Raw genomic sequence first — 16,215 nt, 5'->3', positions numbered from 1 at the left:
TAGGACTTGGGCTTGTGTTGCTTTAACATAGGATTTGGGCTTGTGTTACTTGAACATAGGACGTGGGCTTGTGTTGCTTGAACATAGGACTTGGGCTTGTGTTGCTTTAACATAGGATTTGGGCTTGTGTTGCTTGAACATAGGACTTGGGCTTGTGTTGCTTTAACATAGGATTTGGGCTTGTGTTGCTTGAACATAGGACTTGGGCTTGTGTTGCTTGAACATAGGACTTGGGCTTGTGTTGCTTGTACATAGGACTTGGGCTTGTGTTGCTTGAACATAGGACTTGGCCTTGTGTTACTTGTACATAGGACGTGGGCTTGTGTTGCTTAAACATTGGATTTGGGCTTGTGTTGTTGCTTAAACATTGGATTTGGGCTTGTGTTGCTTGAACATAGGATTTGGGCTTGTGTTGCTTGAACATAGGACTTGGGCTTGTGTTGCTTGAACATAGGACTTGGGCTTGTGTTGCTTGAACATAGGACTTGGGCTTGTGTTGCTTTAACATAGGATTTGGGCTTGTGTTGCTTGAACATAGGACTTGGCCTTGTGTTGCTTGTACATAGGACGTGGGCTTGTGTTGCTTAAACATTGGATTTGGGCTTGTGTTGTTGCTTAAACATTGGATTTGGGCTTGTGTTGCTTGAACATAGGATTTGGGCTTGTGTTGCTTGAACATAGGACTTGGGCTTGTGTTGCTTTAACATAGGATTTGGGCTTGTGTTGCTTGAACATAGGATTTGGGCTTGTGTTGCTTGAACATAGGACTTGGGCTTGTGTTGCTTGAACATAGGATTTGGGCTTGTGTTGCTTGAACATAGGACTTGGGCTTGTGTTGCTTTAACATAGGATTTGGGCTTGTGTTGCTTGAACATAGGATTTGGCCTTGTGTTGCTTGAACATAGGACTTGGCCTTGTGTTGCTTGTACATAGGACGTGGGCTTGTGTTGCTTAAACATTGGATTTGGGCTTGTGTTGTTGCTTAAACATTGGATTTGGGCTTGTGTTGCTTGAACATAGGATTTGGGCTTGTGTTGCTTGAACATAGGACTTGGGCTTGTGTTGCTTTAACATAGGATTTGGGCTTGTGTTGCTTGAACATAGGACTTGGGCTTGTGTTGCTTGAACATAGGACTTGGGCTTGTGTTGCTTTAACATAGGATTTGGTCTTGTGTTGCTTGAACATAGGATTTGGTCTTGTGTTGCTTGAACATAGGACTTGCGCTTGTGTTGCTTGAAGATAGGACTTGGGCTTGTGTTGCTTTAACATAGGATTTGGGCTTGTGTTGCTTGAACATAGGACTTGGGCTTGTGTTGCTTTAACATAGGATTTGGGCTTGTGTTGCTTGAACATAGGACGTGGGCTTGTGTTGCTTGAACATAGGACTTGGGCTTGTGTTGCTTGAACATAGGACTTGGGCTTGTGTTGCTTTAACATAGGATTTGGGCTTGTGTTGCTTGAACATAGGACGTGGGCTTGTGTTGCTTGAACATAGGACTTGGGCTTGTGTTGCTTTAACATAGGATTTGGGCTTGTGTTGCTTGAACATAGGACTTGGGCTTGTGTTGCTTTAACATAGGATTTGGGCTTGTGTTGCTTGAACATAGGACTTGGGCTTGTGTTGCTTGAACATAGGACTTGGGCTTGTGTTGCTTGTACATAGGACTTGGGCTTGCGTTGCTTGAACATAGGACTTGGGCTTGTGTTGCTTGAACATAGGACTTGGGCTTGTGTTGCTTAAAGATAGGACTTGGGCTTGTGTTGCTTTAACATAGGATTTGGGCTTGTGTTGCTTGAACATAGGACTTGGGCTTGTGTTGCTTTAACATAGGATTTGGGCTTGTGTTGCTTGAACATAGGATTTGGTCTTGTGTTGCTTGAACATAGGACTTGGGCTTGTGTTGCTTTAACATAGGATTTGGGCTTGTGTTGCTTGAACATAGGACTTGGGCTTGTGTTGCTTGAACATAGGACTTGGGCTTGTGTTGCTTTAACATAGGATTTGGTCTTGTGTTGCTTGAACATAGGATTTGGTCTTGTGTTGCTTGAACATAGGACTTGGGCTTGTGTTGCTTTAACATAGGATTTGGGCTTGTGTTGCTTGAACATAGGACTTGGGCTTGTGTTGCTTGAACATAGGACTTGGGCTTGTGTTGCTTGTACATAGGACTTGGGCTTGTGTTGCTTGAACATAGGACTTGGCCTTGTGTTACTTGTACATAGGACGTGGGCTTGTGTTGCTTAAACATTGGATTTGGGCTTGTGTTGTTGCTTAAACATTGGATTTGGGCTTGTGTTGCTTGAACATAGGATTTGGGCTTGTGTTGCTTGAACATAGGACTTGGGCTTGTGTTGCTTGAACATAGGACTTGGGCTTGTGTTGCTTTAACATAGGATTTGGGCTTGTGTTGCTTGAACATAGGACTTGGCCTTGTGTTGCTTGTACATAGGACGTGGGCTTGTGTTGCTTAAACATTGGATTTGGGCTTGTGTTGTTGCTTAAACATTTGGGCTTGTGTTGCTTGAACATAGGACTTGGGCTTGTGTTGCTTTAACATAGGATTTGGGCTTGTGTTGCTTGAACATAGGATTTGGGCTTGTGTTGCTTTAACATAGGATTTGGGCTTGTGTTGCTTGAACATAGGACTTGGGCTTGTGTTGCTTTAACATAGGATTTGGGCTTGTGTTGCTTGAACATAGGACTTGGGCTTGTGTTGCTTGAACATAGGACTTGGGCTTGTGTTGCTTGTACATAGGACTTGGGCTTGTGTTGCTTGAACATAGGACTTGGCCTTGTGTTGCTTGTACATAGGACGTGGGCTTGTGTTGCTTAAACATTGGATTTGGGCTTGTGTTGTTGCTTAAACATTGAATTTGGGCTTGTGTTGCTTGAACATAGGATTTGGGCTTGTGTTGCTTGAACATAGGAATTGGGCTTGTGTTGCTTGAACATAGGACTTGGGCTTGTGTTGCTTAAACATTGGATTTGGGCTTGTGTTGTTGCTTAAACATTGGATTTGGGCTTGTGTTGCTTGAACATAGGATTTCGGCTTGTGTTGCTTTAACATATGCCATTACAACCATATCGTCACACTCATGTCGACTTAATGAAGGACGACACTGTGAATGCCGGCAAAATTTAATATATCCCCTAATATGTGCATGGGTGTTAGCCTATAGATACTAGTATATATTGTTTGGGTCAATGTGACGTACCAACTTGGGAGTTTGTATTTTCTCCCCATGCATGCGTGGGTTTCCTCTGTGTACTCCGGTTTCTTCCCACACTCCAAATATATACTGGTAGTCTAATTGGCTCCCAACATAAGATTAACCCTAGTGTGGAAGTGTGTGCATGTGTTTAGGGCAGCATCAGGCATCCGAAGCATAATTCCCGATAAGTGCCGACATGGAGGGGGTGGGGTGGGGGGGAGCATGCCGCACGGTGCTAATTGGATAGCCCCCGGCGGTACAATTACCTGCAGTCATTTACTTGCATCCATTGCAGTGCAGCATAATACATGTGCTTGCACCCCTTGCAGTGCAAAATAATACATATACTTGCACCCCTTGCAGTGCAAAGTAATACATGTACTTGGCTTGCACCCCTTGCAGTGCAAAGTAATACATGTGCTTTCACCCCTTGCAGTGCAAAATAATACATATACTTGCACCCCTTGCAGTGCAAAGTAATACATGTACTTGCACCCCTTGCAGTGCAAAGTAATACATGTACTTGCACACCTTGCATACATATACTTACACCCCTTGCAGTGCAGAATAAATCATGTACTTGCACCCGTTGCAGTGCAGTATAATACATGTACTTGCACCCCTTGCATACAGACTTACACCCTTGCATTGCACAATAAATCATATACTTGCACCCCTTTCAGTGCAAAGTAATACATGTACTTGCACCCCTTGCAATGCAGAATAATACATGTACTTGCATCACTTTCAGTGCAGAATAATACATGTACTTGCATCACTTTCAGTGCAGCATAATACATGTACTTGCATCCCTTGCAATGCAGAATAATACATGTACTTGCACCCCTTGCAGTGCAGAATAATACATATACTTGCTCCCCTTGCGTAAAGTATATACTGTATAATTGCACACCTTGCAGTGCAGAAGAATACATGTACTTGCACCCCTTGCAGTGCAACATAATACATGTACTTGCACCCCTTGCAATGCAACATAATACATGTACTTGCACCCCTTGCAGTGCAACATAATACATGTACTTGCACCCCTTGCACTGCAGAATAATACATGTACTTGCACCCCTTGCAGTGCAGAATAATACATGTACTTGCATCACTTTCAGTGCAGAATAATACATGTACTTGCATCCCTTGCAATGCAGAATAATACATGTACTTGCATCACTTTCAGTGCAGAATAATACATGTACTTGCATCCCTTGCAATGCAGAATAATACATGTACTTGCACCCCTTGCAGTGCAGAATAATACATATACTTGCTCCCCTTGCATAAAGTATATACTGTATAATTGCACACCTTGCAGTGCAGAAGAATACATGTACTTGCACCCCTTGCAGTGCAACATAATACATGTACTTGCACCCCTTGCAGTGCAGAATAATACATATACTTGCTCCTCTTGCATAAAGTATATACTGTATAATTGCACACCTTGCAGTGCAGAATAATACATGTACTTGCACCCCTTGCAGTGCAACATAATACATGTACTTGCACCCCTTGCAGTGCAACATAATACATGTACTTGCACCCCTTGCAGTGCAACATAATACATGTACTTGCACCCCTTGCAGTGCAGAATAATACATATACTTGCTCCTCTTGCATAAAGTATATACTGTATAATTGCACACCTTGCAGTGCAGAATAATACATGTACTTGCACCCCTTGCAGTGCAACATAATACATGTACTTGCACCCCTTGCAGTGCAACATAATACATGTACTTGCACCCCTTGCAGTGCAACATAATACATGTACTTGCACCCCTTGCAGTGCAACATAATACATGTACTTGCACCCCTTGCACTGCAACATAATACATGTACTTGCAACCCTTGCAGTGCAACATAATACATGTACTTGCACCCCTTGCACTGCAACATAATACATGTACTTGCACCCCTTGCAGTGCAACATAATACATGTACTTGCACCCCTTGCAGTGCAACATAATACATGTACTTGCACCCCTTGCAGTGCAACATAATACATGTACTTGCACCCCTTGCAGTGCAACATAATACATGTACTTGCATCCCTTGCAGTGCAACATAATACATGTACTTGCATCCCTTGCAGTGTTACATGATTTCCCCCGGTTCAAAGTTACTCAGAATCTGAATGTTTTTGTATGCAGCATGCATGTGCGCATCTATATATATGAACATAGTGTGCATGTAGATATATATAATTTGTATATGTGTGTATATAAAATCTATATCTGTGTGAGCTTGCATATACACAAAGTGTGTATATGTGAGTGTGTGTGTGTATATATATACACACACACACACACACACACACACACACGTATACGCAAAAGGCGAATATTTTAGGATTTTCTGTGTCTCAGCTGGCTGCCCTTTTTCCAGCCAGAAGGTAGATAAACAGAGGTTGTGATTGGTGGACGCCTGCTATCCGATGACTGTCCCAGGGAGGGCTGCCTGCATGTGCAGAGCTGGCAATTGGCTGCATCTCGCTCCCCCTTCCAGCTCTGCTCATCGTGGACGTCACTGCAGGCTGAGTGCTGAATCCTGAAGCAGCTCATCCCTCTCCATTCATGAATCTCCTGTGACGTCAGAAGAGCCCTGGGCTCTCATTGCAGTGGGCTGCAGGATTGCGTGGGTGGCATCTCCCCAGCCCCTACGATTTAATTTCCCCAAACCCCCCTCACATCTCGCCGTATCTATATTTGCTGCTCCATTCCCAGACCTTTCTGCTCCTTGGCATCTCTAAAGGCACAACATGGAAACCAGCCTGATGCAGCAATGTGAGTATCAGCTGTCAGCGTGTCCCCTTTGTTTGATTCCTAACGAGTAGGGGGGGCACAGAGGTTGTAACGAGGTGGTGGTGGTGGGGGTTGTGTCCGTGCTACAAGGGACAGATGAATGGTTCGTGGTCCATCTGTCTCCTAAGATCTCTAGGGCCATTAGTGATGCTGTGTAGGACCAGAAACATGATACCTTCTTTTGCAGGATGGATTTTGCCACACAGATGCTCAGCTGCCGTATTGTGACCGACCATCTCTCCCTGTCAAACCCCCCTTTCTAAATGAAGTGCAATTTCTCTTTGTAAGATTATACAGGGCCACAGCTGGGCAGAGACGGGCAGCAGGGGACCCCGCTCATCCCTGCAGGAGACACCACAAAACCTTTATTCCACCTTCCTTTTCCTCTCTGTCCTCCTTTCTGCAAATCCTCAGAGATATCCTGGCAGCCTGCTCACTCCTGCTACAAGTTTGTGATCCCCCACCTCCTCACTGGTAAAGCGGCACTGCATACTTTATTATTATTATTATTATTATTATTATTATTCTCATTTTGTCTGTTATACTGTATGGGCAGGATTCAATTCTTTTCACCCCTTTCCACACTCGTTCTGTTTCTGCCCTCAGGGATGTTGTATCATTATTTCAGCTCGCTACCCCCGGAGTAGCGAGGCACCCAACCCTTTACACAGCTAAACCTGATTACTATGGGCGCAATATGTGCGATAACGGAGATCATTTTAGAAAGGAAATTGGGCGTGATATATCATTTGAATCTCACCCTATATGTCAGAAATTTGGTGACGGGGGGCTTCGTTGAACCCTGACCCCATCCCCCCAGAATTGTGCCGCAATGGCTGGAGCAGTAGATGACATAGTTGAAAGTCGTTACGGAAAGACGAACACGTTTTATGGCAGGTTTCTTTGCAGAGGATTTGAGAGGAATTCATTCTAGGCCCTGTCCTGGAGTTGTCAGTCTGGGACGGTTGTGGGGTTGCAAGTGTACTGCATGCTATGAATCTGTGTGTGCTGTCACCTGGGATTATCGTGGTTCTGTTACGTCAGGCGGGCACTTTGCATGCTGATGTGCACGAGCTGGTGCTATAAGACAGGGTAGCGGAGGTACACATTTGCCCTCTGTGCATGTATGGGCTACAGATAGGCAGTGAGATGCAGCTCCCTATGATGTAACTATATTGTCACACGTTGGCAAATAGGCATGTGATATATATATATATATATATATGTGTACTGTCTCTCCTCTTATATCTATGCTTGGCTTCACGCAGGTGTCATTTTTGTTTCTCCTCCTGGTAAATGCTTGTGGTCAGTATAATGCAGAAGCTTATATACATCACTTGCTTTTCCTAAAGCAGGCAGTTAAGTAAGTCATTCCGATTGTGCACTGTTTGTAATCCTGGTAAGCGAGAAGTGGCTCTTGTGGAACTACAAGTCCCAGCACGCTATGCCTTGTTCTTCAACATCTGCTGTGTTACAGTAGGCAGTATTTTCTTATATGTGAAACATTTATGGGTTTTTTTGGGTTTTTTTTTTGGAAGTGCCCAGTAAATTCTAAATGCGTTTCGTTGTGTGACTATGGATTGTCTTTAGAGTCCCTGGTAAAGGAAGCTAGGGGCCGTACACAATGAGCAAATTAGTTTCTTTGAAGGTTTTTACCTCAGTAATTCTTAATTATACGTGCCCACAGTGCATTTAATTGCACATATTGGCCGTGATCTAGGCAGAGCATCCACTAAGTACCCTAGGCTCGCACCTAGGGCCCTGAGATCAAGGAATGGTCCAGATTTCAGTAACCAATGGGGTGGACGGAGCTGCAGCTCCAGGCCTCCACATAAAAATAGGCCCATCATCATGGCAGTATGATGATCAGTAGCCACCCAGCTGGTCACACAGTATTTATCTACTCAGGAAAACAGTGGAGCTGATAGTTTAGGGGTGTACACACCCATGTGACTCTGGCCCCACCCACACCCACACTGATCACAGCTTCTCCACATCTCACAGTAGGCCCTTGAACATTTTCAGCTCCAGGCCCATGTGGCCCTTAATCCGGCCCTGTCAGTAACCTATTGTTATATTCTGGCAAATGTTATTGGTAAGCAGTGTGTTGCCTGCGGCTGTGGCCTTGATTCCTTTTTTTAATGCCGTAAGTCAGTATACATGTTTGTATGTGATTGAGCGTGTCCTAGTGTTGCCGGTACCGTAAGTATGGAGGGAATTCTGTATAATATATAATAGTTTGTAGGGGAGGAAGTAGACCGGTGTAAAGAGCCGCATCACTTGCGACTTGTACCACCGGACATACTCTTCCGTTTAATAGGCTATTCAAGATAACAGAATGGGAGACCATTTTGAAATAATGGAAAATTAATCTGTTTTCTCTGACGTCCTAGTGGATGCTGGGGACTCCGTAAGGACCATGGGGATATAGCGGCTCCGCAGGAGACAGGGCACAATAATAAAAGCTTTAGGATCAGGTGGTGTGCACTGGCTCCTCCCCCTATGACCCTCCTCCAAGCCTCAGTTAGATTTTTGTGCCCGGCCGAGAAGGGTGCAATCTAGGTGGCTCTCCTGAGCTGCTTAGAATAAAAGTTTAAGTTAGGTCTTTTTCTTTCAGTGAGACCTGCTGGCAACAGGCTCACTGCTACGAGGGACTTAGGGGAGAGAAGTAAACTCACCTGCGTGCAGGATGGATTTGCTTCTTAGGCTACTGGACACCATTAGCTCCAGAGGGAGTCGGAACACAGGTCTCACCCTGGGGTTCGTCCCGGAGCCGTGCCGCCGACCCCCCTTGCAGATGCCGAAGTTGAAGAGGTCCAGAGGTCCAGAAACAGGCGGCAGAAGACTTTCAGTCTTCATAAGGTAGCGCACAGCACTGCAGCTGTGCGCCATTGTTGTCAGCACACTTCACCAACAGTCACCAACTGTCACTGAGGGTGCAGGGCGCTGGGGGGGGCGCCCTGGGCAGCAATGTATAATACCTTTTTATGGCTAAAATACATCACATATAGCCCTTGAGGCTATATGGATGTATTTAACCCCTGCCAGATCTCACAAACTCCGGGAGAAGAGCCCGCCGAAAAGGGGGCGGGGCCTATTCTCCTCAGCACACGGCGCCATTTTCCTGCTCAGCTCTGCTGTGAGGAAGGCTCCCAGGCTCTCCCCTGCACTGCACTACAGAAACAGGGTTAAAACAGAGAGGGGGGCACTTATTTGGCGATATGATTACATATATAAAAATGCTATAAGGGAAAACACTTGTATAAGGGGTTGTCCCTGTATAATTATAGCGTTTTTGGTGTGTGCTGGCAAACTCTCCCTCTGTCTCCCCAAAGGGCTAGTGGGGTCCTGTCCTCTATCAGAGCATTCCCTGTGTGTGTGCTGTGTGTCGGTACGTGTGTGTCGACATGTAGGAGGACGATGTTGGTGAGGAGGCGGAGCAAATTGCCTGTATTGGTGATGTCACTCTCTAGGGAGTCGACACTGGAATGGATGGCTTATTTAGGAATTACGTGATAATGTCAACACGCTGCAAGGTCGGTTGACGACATGAGACGGCCGGCAAACAAATTAGTACCTGTCCAGGCGTCTCAGACACCGTCAGGGGCTTGTAAAAACGCCCATTTACCTCAGTCAGTTGACACAGACACAGACACGGACACTGACTCCAGTGTCGACGGTGAATAAACAAACGTATTTTCCTTTAGGGCCACACGTTTCATGTTAAGGGCAATGAAGGAGGTGTTACATATTTCTGATACTACAAGTACCACAAATAAGGGTATTATGTAGGGTGTGAATAAACTACTTGTAGTTTTTCCTGAATCAGATAAATTAAATGAAGTGTGTGATGATACGTGGGTTTCCTCCGATAGAAAATTATTGGCGGTATACCCTTTCCCGCCAGAAGTTAGGGCGAGTTGGGAAACACACCTTAGGGTGGATAAGGCGCTCACACGCTTATAAAAACAAGGGGCGTTACCGTCTCCAGATACGGCAGCCCTCAAGGAGCCAGCTGATAGGAAGCTGAAAAATATCCTAAAAGTATATACACACATACTGGTGTTATACTACGACCAGCAATCGCCTCAGCCTGGATGTGCAGCGCTGAGGGGGCTTGGTCGGATTTCCTGACTGAAAATATTGATACCCTTGACAGGGACAAGATTTTATTGACTATAGATGCATTTCTATATATGCGAGATGCGCAGAGGGATATTTGCATTCTGGCATCAAGAGTAAATGTGATGTCCATATCTGCCAGACGAAGACACGACAGTGGTCAGGTGATGCAGATTCCAGACGGCACATGGAAGTATTGCCGTATAAAGGGGCGGTCCATCGGACCTGGTGGCCATGGCAACAGCTGAAAAATCCACCTTTTGTTACCCCAAGTCACATCTCAGCAGAAAAGGACACAGTCTTTTCAGTCTCAGTCCTTTCGTCCCCATAAGGGCAGGCGGACAAAAGGGCCAGTCATATCTGCCCAGGGGTAGAGGAAAGGGAAGAAGACTGCAGCAGGCAGCCCATTCCCAGGAACAGAAGCCCTCCACAGCTTCTGCCAAGTCCGCAGCATGACGCTGGGGCAGTACAAGCGGACTCAGGTGCGGTAGGGGGTCATCTCAAGAGTTTCAGCACGCAGGGGGCTCACTCACAAGTGGACTCCTGGATCCTACACGTAGTATCCCAGGTGTACATTGGAAATTCGAGACGTCTCCCCCTCACAAGTTCCTGAAGTCTGCTTTACCAACGTCTCCCTCCGACAGGGAGGCAGTATTGGGAACAATTCACAGGCTGTATTCCCAGCAGGTGATAATCAAAGTACCCCTTCTACAACAAGGGAAGGGGTATTATTCCACACTATATTGTGGTACTGAAGCCAGACGGCTCGGTGAGATCTGAAATATTTGAACACTTACATACAAGCGTTCAAATCAAGATGGAGTCACTCAGAGTAGTGATAGCGAACCAGGAAGAAGGGGACGATATGGTGTCACTGGATATCAGGGACGCTTACCTACATGTCCAAATTTGCCTTCTCACCAAGGGTACCTCAGGTTCGTGGTACAGAACTGTCACTATCAGTTCAGACGCTGCCGTTTGGATTGTCCACGGCACCCCGGGTCTTTACCAAGGTAATGGCCGAAATGATGATTCTTCTTAAAAGAAATATGGACGCTTTCCTGATAAAGGCAAGGTCCAGAGAACAGTTGGAGGTCGGAGTAGCACTATCTTAAGTAGTTCTACGACAGCACGAGTGGATTCTAAATATTCCAAAATCGCAGTTTTTTCCGACGACACGTCTACTGTTCCTAGGGATGATTCTGGACACAGTCCAGAAAAGGATGTTTTCTCCCGGAGAAGAAAGCCAGGGAGTTATCCGAGCTAGTCAGGAACCTCCTAAAACCAGGAAAAGTATCAGTGCATCATTGCACAAGGATCCTGTGAAAAATGGTGGTTTCTTACAAAGCGATCCCATTCGGTAGATTTCACGCAAGAACCTTTCCGTGGGATCTGCTGGAAAAATGGTCCGGATCGCATCTTCAGATGCATCAGCGGATAACCCTGTCTCCAAGGACAAGGGTGTTTCTTCTGCGGTGGCTGCAGAGTGCTCATCTATGAAAGGGCCGCAGATTCGGCATTCAGGACTGGGTCCTGGTGACCACGGATGCCAGCCTGAGTGGCTGGGGAGCAGTCACACAAGGAAAAAATTTCCAGAGAGTGTGATCAAGTCTGGAGACTTCTCTCCACATAAATATACTGGAGCTAAGGGCAATTTACAATGCTCTAAGCTTAGCAAGACCTCTGCTTCAAGGTCAGCCGGTATTGATCCAGTGGGACAACATCACGGCAGTCGCCCACGTAAACAGGGCGGCACAAGAAGCAGGAGGGAAATGGCAGAAACTACAAGGATTCTTCGCTGGGCGAAAAATCATGTGATAACACTCTCAGCAGTGTTCATTCCGGGAGTGGAAAACTGGGAAGCAGACTTCCTCAGCAGGCATGACCTCTACCCGGGAGAGTGGGGACTTCATCGGGAAGTCTTCCACATGATTGTAAACCGTTGGGAAAAACCAAAGGTGGACATGATGGCGTCCCGCCTGAACAAAAAACTAGACAGATATTGCGCCAGGTCAAGGGACCCTCAGGCAATAGCGGTGGACGCTCTGGTAACACTGTGGGTGTACCAGTCAGAGTATGTGTTCCCTCCTATGCCTCTCATACCAAAAGTACTGAGAATCATAAGAGGGAGATGAGTAAGAACGATACTCGTGGTTCCGGATTGGCCAAGAAGGACTTGGTACCCGAAACTTCAAGAGATGTTCACGGAAGACCCGTGGCCTCTACCTTTAAGAAAGGACCTGCTCCAGCAGGGGCCTTGTCTGTTCCAAGACTTACCGCGGCCGCGTTTGACGGCATGGCGGTTGAACGCCGGATCCTGAAAGGGCATTCCAGATGAAGTCATCCCTACCCTGGTCAAAGACAGGAAGGATGTAACCGCAAAACATTTTCACCGCATTTGGTGAAGATATGTTGCGTGGTGTGAGGCCAAGAAGGCCCCTACAGAGGAATTCCAACTGGGTCGTTTCCTACATTTCCTGAAAACAGGACTGTCTATGGGCCTAAAATTAGGGTCCATTAAGGTTAAAATTTCGGCCCTGTCGAATTTCTTCCAGAAAGAACTGGCTTTAGTGCCTGACGTTCAGATGTTTGTAAAAGGGGTACTGCAAATACAGCCTCATTTTGTGCCCCAGTGGCACCTTGGGATCTCAATGTTGTTTTGAGTTTCCTAAAGTCACATTGGTTTGAACCACTCACCACTGTGGACTTAAAATATCTCACATGGAAGGTGACGATGCTATTAGCCCTGGCTTCAGCCAGGCGTGTGTCAGAATTGGCGGCTTTATCATATATAAAGCCCTTACTTAATTTTTCATTCTGACAGGGCAGAATTGAGGACTCGTCCTCAATTTCTCCTTAAGGTGTTTTCTGTTTTTTACATGAACCAACCTATTGTGGTACCTGCGGGTACTAGGGACTTGGAGGACTCCAAGTTACTTGACGTTGTCAGGGCCCTGAAAAATATGTTTCCAGGACGGCTGGAGTCAGAAAATCTGACTCGCTGTTTAGCCTGTATGCACCCAACAAGATGGGTGCTCCTGCTTCTAAGCAGACGATTGCTCGCTGGATTTGTAATACAATTCAGTTTACACATTCTGTGGCAGGCCTGCCACAGCCAAAATCTGTAAAAGCCCATTCCAAAAGGAAGGGGGCTCATCTTGGGCGACTGCCCGAGGGGTCTCGGCTTTACAACTTTGCCGAGCAGTTACTTGGTCAGGGGCAAACACGTTTGCTAAATTCTACAAATTTGATACCCTGGCTGAGGAGGACATGGAGTCTCTCATTCGGTGCTGCAGGGTCATCCGCACTCTCCCGCCCGTTTGGGAGCTTTGGTATAATCCCCATGGTCCTTACGGAGTCCCCAGCATCCACTAGGACGTCAGAGAAAATAAGATTTTACTTACCGATAAATCTATTTCTCGTAGTCCGTAGTGGATGCTGGGCGCCCATCCCAAGTGCGGATTGTCTGCAATACTTGTACATAGTTATTGTTACAAAAATCGGGTTATTCTTGTTGTGAGCCATCTTGTCAGAGGCTCCTTCGTTGTTATCATACTGTTAACTGGGTTCAGATCACAGGTTGTACGGTGTAATTGGTGTGGCTGGTATGAGTCTTACCCGGGATTCAATATCCTTCCTTATTATGCACACTCGTCCGGGCACAGTATCCTAACTGAGGCTTGGAGGAGGGTCATAGGGGGAGGAGCCAGTGCACACCACCTGATCCTAAAGCTTTTATTATTGTGCCCTGTCTCCTGCGGAGCCGCTATATCCCCATGGTCCTTACGGAGTCCCCAGCATCCACTACGGACTACGAGAAATAGATTTATCGGTAAGTAAAATCTTATTATTATTAAATCACAACAATTTGCTACAATGATTGATATACATAGTCATGCACCGATTTTTATTTAATGTTACATTTTAATGTACTTTACCACTTAATAGATGGGTCAGCGGCAGCGTAACAACAAAGGAAACACAGCCATGTTTTTGTGCGCCTGTTTTATACATTTTTCCCATATGGAGCACCAAGGTTTCCGCGCTGCGCAGTCCAAGCAGTGTTGTATAAATGTGTGTTTTCTTACTGTATCCTCATTTGCACCAAATAATCCTCTCGGCGCACCAGGTCCCTGGCGACTCGGCTGAGCATCTTTCCCATTCAAATTGTACGTCTTATTCGCATACATAAAACCACTGGGCCTACAGAGCAACATCGCTAGATTACACTGATATATTTGATGTGCCACATTACTACATCTGTGCGAGTCTGAATCTCTGTAAATGGGCCTCAATACAGCGGCCGCAGCTTTTCCTCGCTCCAAGCTCCGTTGTGCCTCATCTGTGACTTGGTACGTGTGTAAAACCACTTCCTGTGCGGTCAAGTCGCAGCCCGGTGTCTCCGGTACACTCTGAGCGGCTGTTCACTGCGTCTCCAATACGAATAAGATGCAATATGTAAAGAATGCATGTTGACCCCAAATAGTCACACGCATTAGGTCGAGAGCTACAAAAGGTCAACAGTGGTTAAGGTCGGCAGACAATGGTCGACACACAAATGGTCAACACAAAGTTTTTCATGTTTTTTAGGTCAAATCTTGAATGTTTGGTAATATGTGACCACCACCAGTAAAAACATATACCCTCGCGGGCTTGCGCCACTTGCCACGCTTCGGGTTACTATTCCCAATCGTAGTCCACGTGGATAAGAAAACAAGCAAATGTTGGGAAAACATGAAAAAAATAATGTGTCAACTATTTGTGTGTCGACCTTTTGAACTTGTTGAACTTTTGTACCTCTCAACCTTAAGCACTGTCAACCTTTTGTATCTGTCGACCTAATTTATGTCGACCATATGGCGTCGACCTAGACACTTTCTATCTATCATCTGGATATCATCTGTGATCCATACGGCAGCTCATATGACAAGGCAGATTATGGAATTTATGTCAGACAGAATTGCTCCCGCATTGCATGGACGTAACTTATACGTATACTGTGCTATCACCATCAGTGTGCTTGGCTCTGTCATCATCAGTGGGCACTTTCACCAGAGGAAACACCCTGCGTAGCCCGCAATTCCACCAATGCGCCCTGTCTGAAAATTGCTTATCTGAGAGTACCCTCATTACAAGCAAGATACGTCCATTCAGCCGCATGTGGCGATGTGCCGACATTTTTGCAACTTTCGTGTATGCGCGCGCACAGCTGCGGATAGCGTGAAATGGAAAAACACTGAAGATACCATCCGCAGAGGGACTTGTGCTCAGCTCTGCATTGGCCAACTCTGCAAATAGGTGGAATTTGGTTCCTGCAGATAGGGACCACTGATCCCCACAACAGAATGAGTGCTCCTTGGGGGTCATTCCGACCCGTTCGCACGCAGCGGTTTGTCGCTGCGGTGCGAACGGGTCTGGAATGCGCATGCGCGGCGTTGCCCGACGACAGGGGTCGCCGGGTTACGTCACGGACAACGAAGAACGCGGTCGCAGAGCCGACCGCAAGAAGATTGACAGAAAGAAGGCATACCTGGGCGTCACCAGACGGTTACCTGCCGTTTTCGAGGAGTGGTGAGGAAAATGCAGGCGTGTCCAGGAGAACGGAGGGCGGACGTCTGACGTCAAAGCCGCCTCCAGCATCGCAGAGATCCTCGCACAGGGTAAGTATGTCCAGGGCTAGTCTTGTTCTGCAAGAAAAAAATTTAGCTTAGCAGGGCTGCACAAGCGATCGCAGCCCTGCAAAGCTAAAATACACTCCCCCATAGGCGTGGACTAGTTGATCACAGCAGCAGCAAAAAGTTGCTGGCTGCGATCAACTCGGAATGACCACCCTTGATCAGCCCTTAATGCTTTATTTCTAATGTGTGTAATTCTCGATGAACAACGGTCTGAAAGTGCCCGAACAAGGGAAGACTTGGATTTCTGTCCTGTTTGCACATCTGGGATTTTGGTAATGCGGTGTAACATCAGTGCGTTGCATTGGTTGCAGAGCACAGTTACGAGCTGACCAAATTAACCGGTCGGAGATGGTCATTTTTCTAACCCCAGTCGCAGTGATTTGTG

The 16,215-nt window shown here is 46.3% G+C and overlaps 1 protein-coding gene across 2 annotated transcripts in view; it reads left to right on the top strand.

The window, feature by feature from the left end:
- MAP3K13 (mitogen-activated protein kinase kinase kinase 13) overlaps window positions 1–16,215 on the top strand; it is a 200,276-nt gene that overhangs the window by 83,620 nt on the left and 100,441 nt on the right. Inside the window, exon 1 of one of the 2 annotated variants that reach the window (XM_063933017.1) lies at window positions 5,774–6,012. The exons of the other annotated variant lie outside the window; for it this stretch is intronic. The gene's annotated coding sequence lies outside the window, so the exon portion shown is untranslated. Of the gene's footprint in view, window positions 1–5,773; window positions 6,013–16,215 lie in introns of those variants that run through there. 2 annotated transcript variants of the gene reach the window in all.

This window comes from Pseudophryne corroboree, chromosome 7, assembly GCF_028390025.1.
Source record: "Pseudophryne corroboree isolate aPseCor3 chromosome 7, aPseCor3.hap2, whole genome shotgun sequence".
In the NCBI taxonomy this organism is placed as follows: domain Eukaryota; kingdom Metazoa; phylum Chordata; class Amphibia; order Anura; family Myobatrachidae; genus Pseudophryne; species Pseudophryne corroboree.
This window is presented reverse-complemented; position numbering and strand designations above follow the sequence as displayed.